At 50.5% G+C, this 12,164-nt stretch overlaps 1 protein-coding gene across 2 annotated transcripts in view; it reads right to left on the reverse strand.

Moving 5' to 3' along the window:
- NUP107 (nucleoporin 107) overlaps positions 1-12,164 on the reverse strand; it is a 186,346-nt gene that overhangs the window by 47,777 nt on the left and 126,405 nt on the right. The window lies entirely within an intron of this gene.

Here is a 12,164-nt window from a genome sequence, read left to right on the forward strand (position 1 = left end):
GAATCAGTATTTCTGATCTGAGCTTGACATAGATCTTCAAGGCTCACAGCATCCAATGTCTCCGGAGGAGCAGAAGCGTCAGAACTTGACGGAACCACAATAGGTTGATTCAGGTGAAATGCAGAGACAATCTTCGGCTGGAACTGCTGTCTAGGACTGAGCTCCGCTCTGTCCTTGTAAAAGACCAAGGGGGTCATTCTGACCGGATCGCTCGCTGCAGTTTGTCGCAGCGATCGGATCAGAACTGCGCATGCGCCGGCACCGCAGTGCACCGGCGCATGGCTGCTTTAGTTACCTAGCGATTGCCTCTGAGACAGATGCGGTCGCTAGGCGGGAGGGGGCTGAACGGCGGCGTTAAGCCGCCGTTTAGGGGGAGCAGTGGCCGGACCGTTGAGGGGGCGGGCCGCGGGAGCGACGAGCAACTCCCGGCCAGCCGCAGAAGCTGCGCTGGCCGGGAGTTACTCCTCTAATACAAAGGCATCGCCGCTGTGCAATGCTTTTGTATTTGTGCGGGGGCGGTACTGACATGCGGGGCTGACTAGCCCTGTGCTGGGCCCGTCCCCCCCCGCATGTCTGAGTTAACGATCGTAGCTGTGCTAAATTTAGCACAGCTACGATCAACTCGGAATGACCCCCCAAGTACGGACATTTACATAAGGCCCCCCCAACTCTGAGACACGTCTAGCAGAAGCCAGGGCCAGTAACATCACCGTCTTCCACGTGAGGTACTTGTTTTCTACCATCATCAGAGGTTCAAACTAGGATAACTGTAGAAATTCCAACACCACATTCAAATCCCAGGGTGCCATAGGCAGCACAAAAAGGAGGTTGTATGTGGAGTACCCCTTGCAAGAAAGTCTGAACTTCTGGGAACAGTCCCAATTTCTTCTGGAAGCAAATCGAGAGAGCTGAAATCTAGACCTTAACGGAACCCAGACGCAAGCCCTTATCTACACCAGCCTGCAGGAAACGTAAGGAACATCCCAAGTGGAACTCCGCAGGCGGATACGTGCGTTCCTCGCACCAGGAGACACATCTCCTCCGGATAGGATGATAGTGTTTTGACGTCACGTTTCCTGGCCTGAACCATGGTAGCAATAACCTTTTTGGAAAGGCCCTTGTGAGTTAGGGTGTTCTGCTCAACCTCCATGATGCTGTAAGTCCGAGTAGACGAACGGTCTTTGTTGGAGATCATCTCTTCTTAAAGGTAGAGGCAAAGGGTCTTCGACGGACATGTCCAGAAGATCCGCGTACCACGCCCTCCGGGGCAATCAGAATTGCCTGGACTCATTGATTTCTGATTCGCTTGAGCACCCTTGGGAGCAACAGAATCTGAGGAAACAGGTAGACCAGCCGGTAAGGCCAAGGCGACGTCAGTGCATTTACTGCTCTCGCCTGAGGGTCCCTGGTTCGGGAGCAAAACCAGTGAAGCTTCTTGTTGAGTCAAGAAGCCATCATGTCTATCTGTGGGCTGCCCCACCGGTCGATGATCTGCTGAAACACCTGATGGTGAGGACTCAGGAAGTCCGCTTCCCAGTTGTCAACTTCCGTAATGAAGATTGCTGACATTGCTCTTGCATTTCTTTCCGCCCAGAGGGGTATCTTCGACATCTCTCGCATGCAGGCTCTACTTTTTGTTCCTCCTTGCCAATTGATGTACGCCACTGCTGTGGTGTTGTCCGACTGTACTTTGATTGCGTGATCCTTGAGCAGAGGAGAGGCCTGAATCAGAGCATTGTAGATCGCACGAAGTTCCAGAATGATGATTGGAAGGAGGGCATCGTGGGCTCACCACCTGCCCTGGAACTGCGCCCCCTGGGTGACCGCTCCCCATCCTCTCAGACTCGCATCCGTTGTGAGGAGGATCCAATCCTGAATCTCCGGCCATTCAGGAGATTGGAGGACTGCAGTCACCACAGGAGGGAAATCCTGACCTGAGGTGACAGCCGTATCATCCGATGCATCTGTAGATGTGATCCAGACCACTTGCTCAGGAGATCCAATTGAAATGTTCTGGCATGGAACCTCCCATATCGGATCACCTCATATGAGGAGAACATCTTCCCCAACAATATGCAGAGTTGGTTGGACACACGAGCAGGTCGGAGCACAATGCGGACTATCTCCTGAAGTGTTCTTGCTTTGTCCTCCGGGAGGAACACCTTCTGGGCCACTATTATCCAGTAACATCCCCAGGAACAGGAGCCACTGAGTTGGCTCCAGGTGGGACTTCTGTAAATTGAGAATCCACCAATGGTGTGACAGAAGCTGGATAGTGTGGTCGATATGGAGCAATAAAAGCTCCCTGGATCTCGCTTTTATAAGAAAATCGTTCAGGTAATGGACAACATTAACCCCCTGGACCCTCGGAGCTGTGGACAGGCCAAAGGGCAGTGCCGGGAACTGGTAGTCGTTCAGCAGGGAAAACCTCAGATAAGCATGATGAGGTGGCCAAATAGGAATATGAAGGTAGGTGTACTTGCTATCCAAGGAAACCATGAATTCCTGTTCTTCCAGGCCTGCAATTACTGCTCTCAAGGATTCCATTTTGAACTTGAAAACCTTTATGTTAGGGTTCTGTGCGGCTTCGGTATCACAAATAGGTTGGAGTAATAATCCTGCCTCATTGTGGTATTGGTACTGGAACAATGACGTGGGACTGGACCAACTTTTGAATGGCCTGTTGCAACGTAACTTGCGTATCCTTCAAAGCTTGTAAGCTTGATTTGAAAAAGCGTTGGGGAGGAGCACCGTCGAACATGAGCTTCTAGCCCTGAGAAAAGAGGTCCCTGACCCAGGTATTCTGGCAGGAAACCACCCAGACGCGGCTGAAGTGACGCAGTCGAGATCCCCTCGGGGTGGGTGTGCACCGTCATGCTGAGGACTCAGTGGAAGCAGAACTGGTGCTCTGTTCCTAAAAACCGGTGGTTGCAGCTCTTTGTCTTACCTCTGGTACCTCTATTTGCATTGGAGGCACACCTGGCCTTAGATCGAAATCTGTTAGACCGAAAGGACTAAACACACGGCCACGGGTAGGAACGCCTAGCTGGCGGGGCCCTAGAGGGGAAAAACAGATTTCCCTGCAGTGACTTTGGAAATCCACGTATCCAACTCGACCCCAAAGAGCCAATCCCCAGAAAAGGGGAGGGATTCCTCACTACGCTTGGAATCTGCATCCGCTATCCACTGACACAACCACAAGGCCCTGTGCGCAGACACTGCCATGGCAGATGTCCTAGCATTAATATTGCCCATTTCCTTAAGCGAGTCACACAGGACGCGTGCAGTGTCCTGAATTTGCTTCAGAAGAGTCACCGTAGCGAACAGAGTCATATCCCCGGACAGGCCCTCCTGAATCTGAGTAGCCCATGTATGAATGGCATGGGTCATCCAGCAACCCGCTATGACCGGCCTTTGCGATACACCTGCTACTGTGTAGATAGACTACACTAAAGTCTATCTTTCTATCCCCAGGGTCCTTTATGGTAAAGGAGACCGGGATAGGGAGCACCACCTTTTTTTTTGACAGTCGAGAGACTGAAACGTCAACTCCCGGGGGCTCTTCCCAGTATTTCCTACCTTCAGGAGCAAATGGGAAAGTGTGCAAAAATTGTTTTGACACTTGGTATTTGTCTGGATTTTCCAGTCTAATTAAAATAGGTCATCTAACTCTGCAGAATCACGGAAAGTGACATTAGGCTTGATTTGTGCAAAGAAAAACGACTGCTGTGACACAGCTTCCTCTAGAGGGAGCTTTAAACATGTCCCGTATAGCCAGAATGAGGGGTTCAATACCCTGAGCAGAAGCGGAAACCCCACTAACGGGATCTAAGTCATCCCCATCCTCCTGTATTTCCTCATCTGAATCAGAGTAGAGCAGGTAAACCACACTTCTGTGGTCCCGAGTTAGGGAGGGGGGGCTGTGTAACATCTGCCCTAGCAGCTAAATCCGCAACAGCCTGTTGATGACATGTCAGACATCAAAGTCTTAAGAGCCCCTAACCAGGATGGCTCTGGTCCCTCTCCCCCAGTCCCTTCACTGAGCTGTGAAGATTGTTTCATGTGAATGGAGCCAAAATCAGATAAGGGAGGGAATCTGGTGTGGCATACACTGCATAGTTTGGGTTTACCCATGTTCGCAGTAATCACAATAACATACACACAGACAGTAAAACTTAGCAAGCCTGCCCTTACTGTATGTGAGGAGAGAGAGAGAGAGAGAGAGAGAGAGAGAGAGAGAGAGAGAGAGAGAGAGAGAGAGAGAGAGAGAGAGAGAGAGAGAGAGAGAGAGAGAGAGAAAAGGAGCACAAGAGCGAGGACTAGCACACCCCAGCTATACAGTCCCAGTGAGGCTGTCAGCTTACTATATCACAGTGAAACACTAATGATTTCAGTCTACACTGGGAGGGTCCCATATGCCGCGTCCACGTTTAGCCGCACCATGAACCGGGGGAGCCCCCTAGCGGGGTCCCTGGCTTGTACTCCCCACAGACGTCGCCTTCAGGCATATGTTATGGGTGTGTGCCGTGCTGCGATTGCGACAGTTAAGGTGCAGAGCCCCGCTAAACAAACAACCTCTCAGGATAGTGGCCCTGCAGAGGGGAAGCGGCTCAGACACCTTGCAAGGCCGGTGACCGACACCCCCCCCCCTAACTCCCATGGTGCAGGTACGCTGTTGCCTAAACAGCATACCAAAAATAATAAGAGTTTAAATTAAATTGCAGAACTCTCTCTGGAGCTGCAGAGATGTGCATCCTCTCCTGAGGGGACTTTTTTGTAAACTGCCTGTGGGAGAGGGCATAGAGGGGAGGAGACAGAACACCCAGTGAAGAAATTTAAAGCGCACCGGCTCCTTCGGACCCCATCTACACCCATTGTACCAAGTCTCCCCAATATCCCTTATGGATGCTAGAGAAATTACTCACTTAAATGCAACATATACATATATTTATTTATATTTTATATTCCAGATATATCAAACATACTGTATTATATTAAGACATAAGTGAAAAGTCTAGTAAAGCTAACTTGTGTTTTTATCTTAAGACTTATCTTAAGATAAAATTACCAGAATATTATCGTTACAACACACATACCTTCTCTGTATTAATAAAAAAAACAAAAAAACTGCAGTCTACAAAAAAATAAATAAGACTTTACTTACCGGTAAATCTATTTCTCGTAGTCCGTAGAGGATGCTGGGGACTCCGTAAGGACCATGGGGAGACACGGGCTCCGCAGGAGACATGGGCACTTTAAGAAAGAATTTAGTTCCTGGTGTGCACTGGCTCCTCCCTCTCTGCCACTCCGCCTGACCTCAGTTAGAGAACTGTGCCCAGAGGAGATGGACAGTACGAGGAAAGGATTTTTGTTAATCCAAGGGCAAGATTCATACCAGCCACACCAATCACACCGTATAACTTGTGATAACAATCCAGTAAACAGTATGACAATAACATAGCATCAGTTCACGCCCGATGCAACAATAACGTAACCCTTATTGAAGCAACAACTATATACAAGTATTGCAGAAGTCGTCCGCACTTGGGACGGGCGCCCAGCATCCTCTACGGACTACGAGAAATAGATTTACTGGTAAGTAAAATCTTATTTTCTCTAACGTCCTAGAGGATGCTGGGGACTCCGTAAGGACCATGGGGATTATACCAAAGCTCCCAAACGGGCGGGAGAGTGCAGATGACTCTGCAGCACCGATTGAGCAAACAGGAGGTCCTCCTCAGCCAGGGTATCAAACTTATAGAACTTTGCAAAGGTGTTTGATCCCGACCAAGTAGCAGCTCGGCACAGTTGCAGTGCCGAGACCCCCCGGGCAGCCGCCCAAGAAGAGCCCACTTTCCTAGTGGAATGGGCCTTGACCGATTTTGGTAACGGCAAACCAGCCGTAGAATGCGCTTGCTGAATCATGTTACAGATCCAGCGAGCAAGAGTCTGCTTTGAAGCAGGGCCGCCAAGCTTGTTGGCTGCATACAGAACAAACAGTGCTTCTGTTTTTCGGACTCTAGCCGTCCTGGCTACATAAATCTTCAAAGCCCTGACCACATCAAGGGACTCGGAATCCTCTAAGTCCCGTGTAGCCACAGGCACCACATCAGGTGGGTTCATATGAAAGGATGAAACCACTTTTGGCAGGAACTGAGGACGTGTCCGCAATTCCGCTCTATCCATATGGAAAACCAGATAGGGGCTTTTATGTGATAAAGCCGCTAATTCCGACACTCGCCTAGCCGAAGCTAGGGCTAATAACATGACCACCTTCCAAGTGAGATATTTCAACTCCACAGTTTTCAGTGGTTCAGACCAGTGTGACTTTAGGAAGTCCAAGACCATATTAAGGTCCCAAGGCGCCACCGGAGGCACAAAAGGAGGCTGAATATGCAGTACTCCCTTAACAAACGTCTGAACTTCTGGGAGAGAAGCCAATTCTTTTGGAAAGAAAATGGATAAGGCCAAAATCTGGACCTTATTGGAGCCTAATTTAAGGCCCAAATCCACTCCAGTTTGTAGGAAGTGAAGGAAACGGCCCAGATGGAATTCTTCCGTAGGAGCATCCCTGGCCTCACACCAAGAAACATATCTTCGCCATATACGGTGATAATGTTTTGCTGTTACTTCCTTCCTAGCCTTTATCAGCGTAGGGATAACCTCAACTGGAATACCTTTTTCCGCTAGGATCCGGCGTTCAACTGCCATGCCGTCAAACGCAGCCACGGTGAGTCTTAAAACAGACAGCGTCCCTGTTGCAACAGGTCCTGCCTTAGAGGAAGAGGCCACGGATCTTCCGTGAGCATTTCCTGCAGATCTGGATACCAGGTCCGTCGTGGCCAATCTGGAACAACGAGGATTGTGCTCAATCCTTTTCTTCTTACTATTCTCAACACCTTGGGTATGAGAGGAAGAGGAGGAAATACATAGATGGACCGGAACACCCACGGTGTCACGAGGGCATCTACCGCTACTGCCTGAGGGTCTCTGGACCTGGCGCAATACCTCTGTTACTTTTTGTTGAGGCGGGACGCCATCATGTCTATCTGTGGCAGTTCCCACCGACTCACAATCTATGCGAAGACTTCTGGATGAAGTCCCCACTCTCCCGGGTGTAGGTCGTGTCTGCTGAGGAAGTCTGCTTCCCAGTTGTCCACTCCCGGACTGAACACTGCTGACAGTGCGCTTACATGATTCTCCGCCCAGCGAAGAATCCTGGTAGCTTCCGCCATTGCCGCTCTGCTCCTTGTGCCGCCTCGGCGGTTTACATGAGCCACTGTGGTGATGTTGTCTGACTGGATCAGAACTGGCTGGTTGCGAAGTAAGGCCTCCGCTTGACGTAGGGCGTTGTATATGGCCCTCAGTTCCAGGATGTTGATGTGCAGACAAGTCTCTTGACTTAACCAAAGACCCTGGAAATTTCTTCCCTGTGTGACTGCTCCCCAACCTCGGAGGCTTGCGTCCGTGGTCACCCGGATCCAATCCTGAATGCCGAATCTGCGGCCCTCGAGAAGGTGAGCACTCTGCAGCCACCACAGGAGCGACACCCTGGCCCTGGGGGACAGGGTGATCAACCGATGCATCTGTAGATGTGATCCGGACCACTTGTCCAAAAGATCCCATTGGAAAGTCCTTGCATGGAACCTGCCAAAGGGAATGGCCTCGTATGAGGCCACCATCTTTCCCAGGACTCGAGTGCAATGATGCACGGACACCTGTCTTGATTTTAAAAGGTTCCTGACCAGAGTCATAAGCTCCTGGGCTTTTTCTATCGGAAGATAAACCCTTTTCTGGGTCGTGTCCAGAATCATGCCCAAGAAAGGCAGACGAGTAGTAGGAACCAACTGCGACTTTGGGATATTGAGAATCCAGCCGTGTTGTTGTAACACTTTCAGTGAAAGATACGCTGTTCAGCAACTGCTCTCTTGATCTCGCTTTTATGAGGAGATCGTCCAAGTACGGGATAATTGAGACACCCTGCTTGCGCAGGAGCACCATCATTTCCGCCATTACCTTAGTGAAAATCCTCGGAGCCGTTGAGAGACCAAACGGCAACGTCTGAAATTGGTAATGACAGTCCTGTACCGCAAATCTTAGGTACGCCTAATGAGGTGGAAAAATGGGGACATGCAGGTACGCATCCTTTATGTCCAGTGACACCACGAAATCCCCCCCTTCCAGGCTGGCGATGACCACTCTTAGCGATTCCATCTTGAACTTGAACCTCTTCAAGTATAGGTTCAGAGATTTTAAATTCAATATGGGTCTGACCGAACCGTCCGGTTTCGGAACCACAAACATGGTCGAATAATAACCCCTTCCTTGTTGAAGGAGGGGAACCTCGACCACCACCTGCTGAAGATACAATTTTTGTATTGCATTTAACACCATCTCCCTCTCTAGGGGGGAAGACGGTAGGGCCCATTTGAAAAACCGGCGAGGAGGCACCTCTTCGAATTCCAGCTTGTAACCCTGAGAGACAATTTCTATTGCCCAGGGATCCACCTGGGAGTGAACCCACATGTGGCTGAAATTCCGAAGACGCGCCCCCACTGGCCCCGACTCCGCCAGTGGAGCCCCAGCGTCATGCGGTGGATTTTGCAGAGGCCGGGGAGGACTTCTGTTCCTGAGAACTAGCTGCGTTGTGCAGCTTCTTTCCTCTGCCCCTCCCTCTGGCAAGAAAGGACGCACCTCGGATTTTCTGGTTTCTTTGTGAACGAAAGGACTGCATTTGATAATGCAGTGCTCTCTTAGGCTGTGAGGGAACATAAGGCAAAAAATTTGACTTTCCAGCCGTAGCTGTGGAGACCAGGTCCGAGAGACCTTCACCGAACAATTCCTCACCCCAGTAAGGTAAAACCTCCATATGTCGTTTAGAGTCGGCATCACCTGTCCATTGCCGAGTCCACAGCATCCCTTCTGGCAGAAATCGACATAGCGTTTATTCTAGAACCCAGCAGACTAATGTCACTTTGAGCATCTCTCATATAAAGGACAGCGTCTTTAATATGCCCCAGGGTCAATAAGACAGTATCCCTATCTAGGGTATCAAACTCCTCTGATAAGGTATCAGTCCATGCCGCTACTGCACTACAGACCCAGGCCGACGCGATTGCCGGTCTGAGCAAGGTACCTGAATGTGTATAAATGGACTTCAGGGTACCCTCCTGTTTGCGATCAGCAGCATCCTTGAGGGTAGCCGTATTCTGGGACGGCAGGGCTACCTTTTTGGATAAGCATGTTAAAGCTTTGTCCACCCTAGGGGAGGATTCCCATCGTAACCTGTCCGTTGGCGGGAAAGGATACGCCATAAGAATCCGTTTGGAAATCTGCAGTTTTTTTTATCTGGAGATTCCCAAGCTTTTTCACATAACTCATTCAGTTCGTGTGAGGGGGGAAAAGTTACCTCAGGCTTCTTTCCCTTATACATATACACCCTCGTGTCAGGGACAGGGGTTTCCTCTGTCATGTGCAAAACTTCCTTAATTGCTATAATCATATATCGGAGTGATTTAGCCAACTTTGGCTGTAACTTTGCATCATCGTAATCGACACTGGAGTCAGAATCCATGTCGGTATCTGTGTCAACAATTTGGGATAGTGGGTGCTTATGAGACCCCGACGGTCCCTGCGACATAGGATCAGGCAAGGGTTGAGACCCTGCCTGTCCCAATGCATCAGCCTTGTCTAATCTTTTACGCAAGGAATTTACATCATCATTTAAAACCTTCCACATATCCATCCAATCAGGTGTCGGCGCCGTCGGCGGAGACACCACATTTATTTGCTCCCGCTCCTCTCCCACATAGCCTTCCACATCAGACACGTCGACACAAGCGTACCGACACCACACACACAGGGAATGTCCTTTCTGAAGACAGTTCCCCCACGAGGCCCTTTGGAGAGACAGAGAGAGAGTATGCCAGCACACACCCCAGCGCTATATAACCCAGGAATAACAGTACCTTAATGTTAACCCAGTAGCTGCTGTTTATATACTTTTTTGCACCTAATTATGTGCCCCCCCTCTCTTTTCAACCCTCTTCTACCGTGTATCAGCAGGGGAGAGCCTGGGGAGCTTCTTCTCAGCGTGGTGTGGAGAAAAAATGGCGCTGGTGAGTGCTGAGGTAGAAGCCCCGCCCCCTCGGCGGCGGGCTTCTGTCCCGCTTAAATTTTTATCTTTGGCGGGGGCTCCTACATATATACAGTGCCCAGCTGTATATATGTGTTCATTTGCCAGAATGAGGTCCCAAATGCTGCCCAGGGCGCCCGCCCCTGCGCCCTGCACCCCAACAGTGACCGGAGTATGTGTAGGTGTGTGGAGCAATGGCACACAGCTGCAGTGCTGTGCGTTACCTCCAGTGAAGATCACGAAGTCTTCTGCCGCCTGTGAAGTCTTCTTGCTTCTCATACTCACCCGGCTTCAGTCTTCCGGCTCTGCGAGGGGGACGGCGGCGCGGCTCTGGGACGGACGGCGAGGGTGAGATCCTGCGTACAGATACCTCTGGAGCTAATGGTGTCCAGTAGCCTAAGAAGCAGGACCTAGCTACAGAGAGTAGGGCTGCTTCTCTCCCCTCAGTCCCACGATGCAGGGAGTCTGTTGCCAGCAGAGCTCCCTGAAAATAAAAAACCTAACAAAAAAACTTTCTATCAGCAAACTCAGGAGAGCTCACTGAAAAGCACCCAGCTCCTCTGGGCACAGAATCAAACTGAGGTCTGGAGGAGGGGCAGAGAGGGAGGAGCCAGTGCACACCAGGAACTAAATTCTTTCTTAAAGTGCCCATGTCTCCTGCGGAGCCCGTCTCTCCCCATGGTCCTTACGGAGTCCCCAGCATCCTCTAGGAAGTTTCTTTTTTTTTTTTTTAACTAGTTACCATCATAACAGTAATGTTAGCGCCGACAGCTGTGCACGCCTGAACAAAGCAACACTTGAATTGCACCACTGGGCACCAGCTGGTGGGCGCTTGTGCACACAACACTTGACTCCCCCATAGACGTGAGGAGCACAATTCGCTCAGCTCAAATGAGGACGGAAAGGTGACCTCAGGCTTTTTCCCTTTATACATGTGTACCCTCGTGTCAGGGACAGGGGGTTCCTCAGTAATATGCAAAACCTCTTTAATGGCAATAATCATGTACCGAATACCTTTTGCCACCTTCGGCTGTAATTTTGCATCTTCATAGTCGACACTAGAGTCAGTATCCGTGTCGGTATCTGTGTCATCGATCTGGGATATGGTGCGCTTCTGAGGCCCCGAAGGTCCTGGCGCCACGGGGACAGGCATGGTCTGGCTACCTGACTGATCCCTAGCTTCAGCCTTGTCTAACCTTTTATGCAATAGATTGACATTTGCATTTAAGACATTTAGCATATCCATCCATTCCTGTGTCGCGCTGCCGACGGCGATATGACACTCAAGCACTCCCCCTCCACATTAAGAGAGCCTTCCTCGTCAAACATGTCGACACACGAGTACCGACACACCTCTCACACACACACACACACACACAGGGAAACTTTTTTCTGAAGACAGTATCCCCTTTAAGGCCCTTTGGAGAGACAGAGAGAGAGTATGCCAGCACACACCCCAGCGCAATGACCCTGGAGACCAACACAAAATGTTTTTCCCCAGCCGCACTGTATAATATGTTATCCGCCAATTATGTGCCCCCCCCTCCCTTCTCTTTTAAACACCCCTTCCCCGTATGTAAGCAGGGGAGAGTCCGGGAAGCTTCCTCTCAGCGGTGCTGTGGAGAGAAAATGGCGCTGGTGAGTTCAGAGGGAGAAGCCCCGCCCCCTCGGCGGCGGGCTTCAGTCCCGCTCAAAGTTATTAAAAAATGGCGGGGCTCTTTTATATACATGTACAGTGCCCACCTGTACATGTATATTGTCTTTTGCCATAAGAGAGGTGTTATAGTGCTGCCCAGGGCGCCCCCCCTGCGCCCTGCGCCCTTACAGTGACCGGAGTATGTGAGGTGTATGGGAGCAATGACGCACAGCTGCAGTGCTGTGCGTTACCTCCGTGAAGCTCTGAAAGCTTCTGCCGCCTGAGACGTCTTCTGACTTAGTTTCTTCTGGCTCTGTGAGGAGAATGGCGGCACGGCTCTGGGGGTGGACGCCCAGTAAGAACCTGCGTTCACCCCCTTTGGAGCTAATGGTG

This window comes from Pseudophryne corroboree, chromosome 6 (assembly GCF_028390025.1).
Source record: "Pseudophryne corroboree isolate aPseCor3 chromosome 6, aPseCor3.hap2, whole genome shotgun sequence".
Lineage (NCBI taxonomy): Eukaryota > Metazoa > Chordata > Amphibia > Anura > Myobatrachidae > Pseudophryne > Pseudophryne corroboree.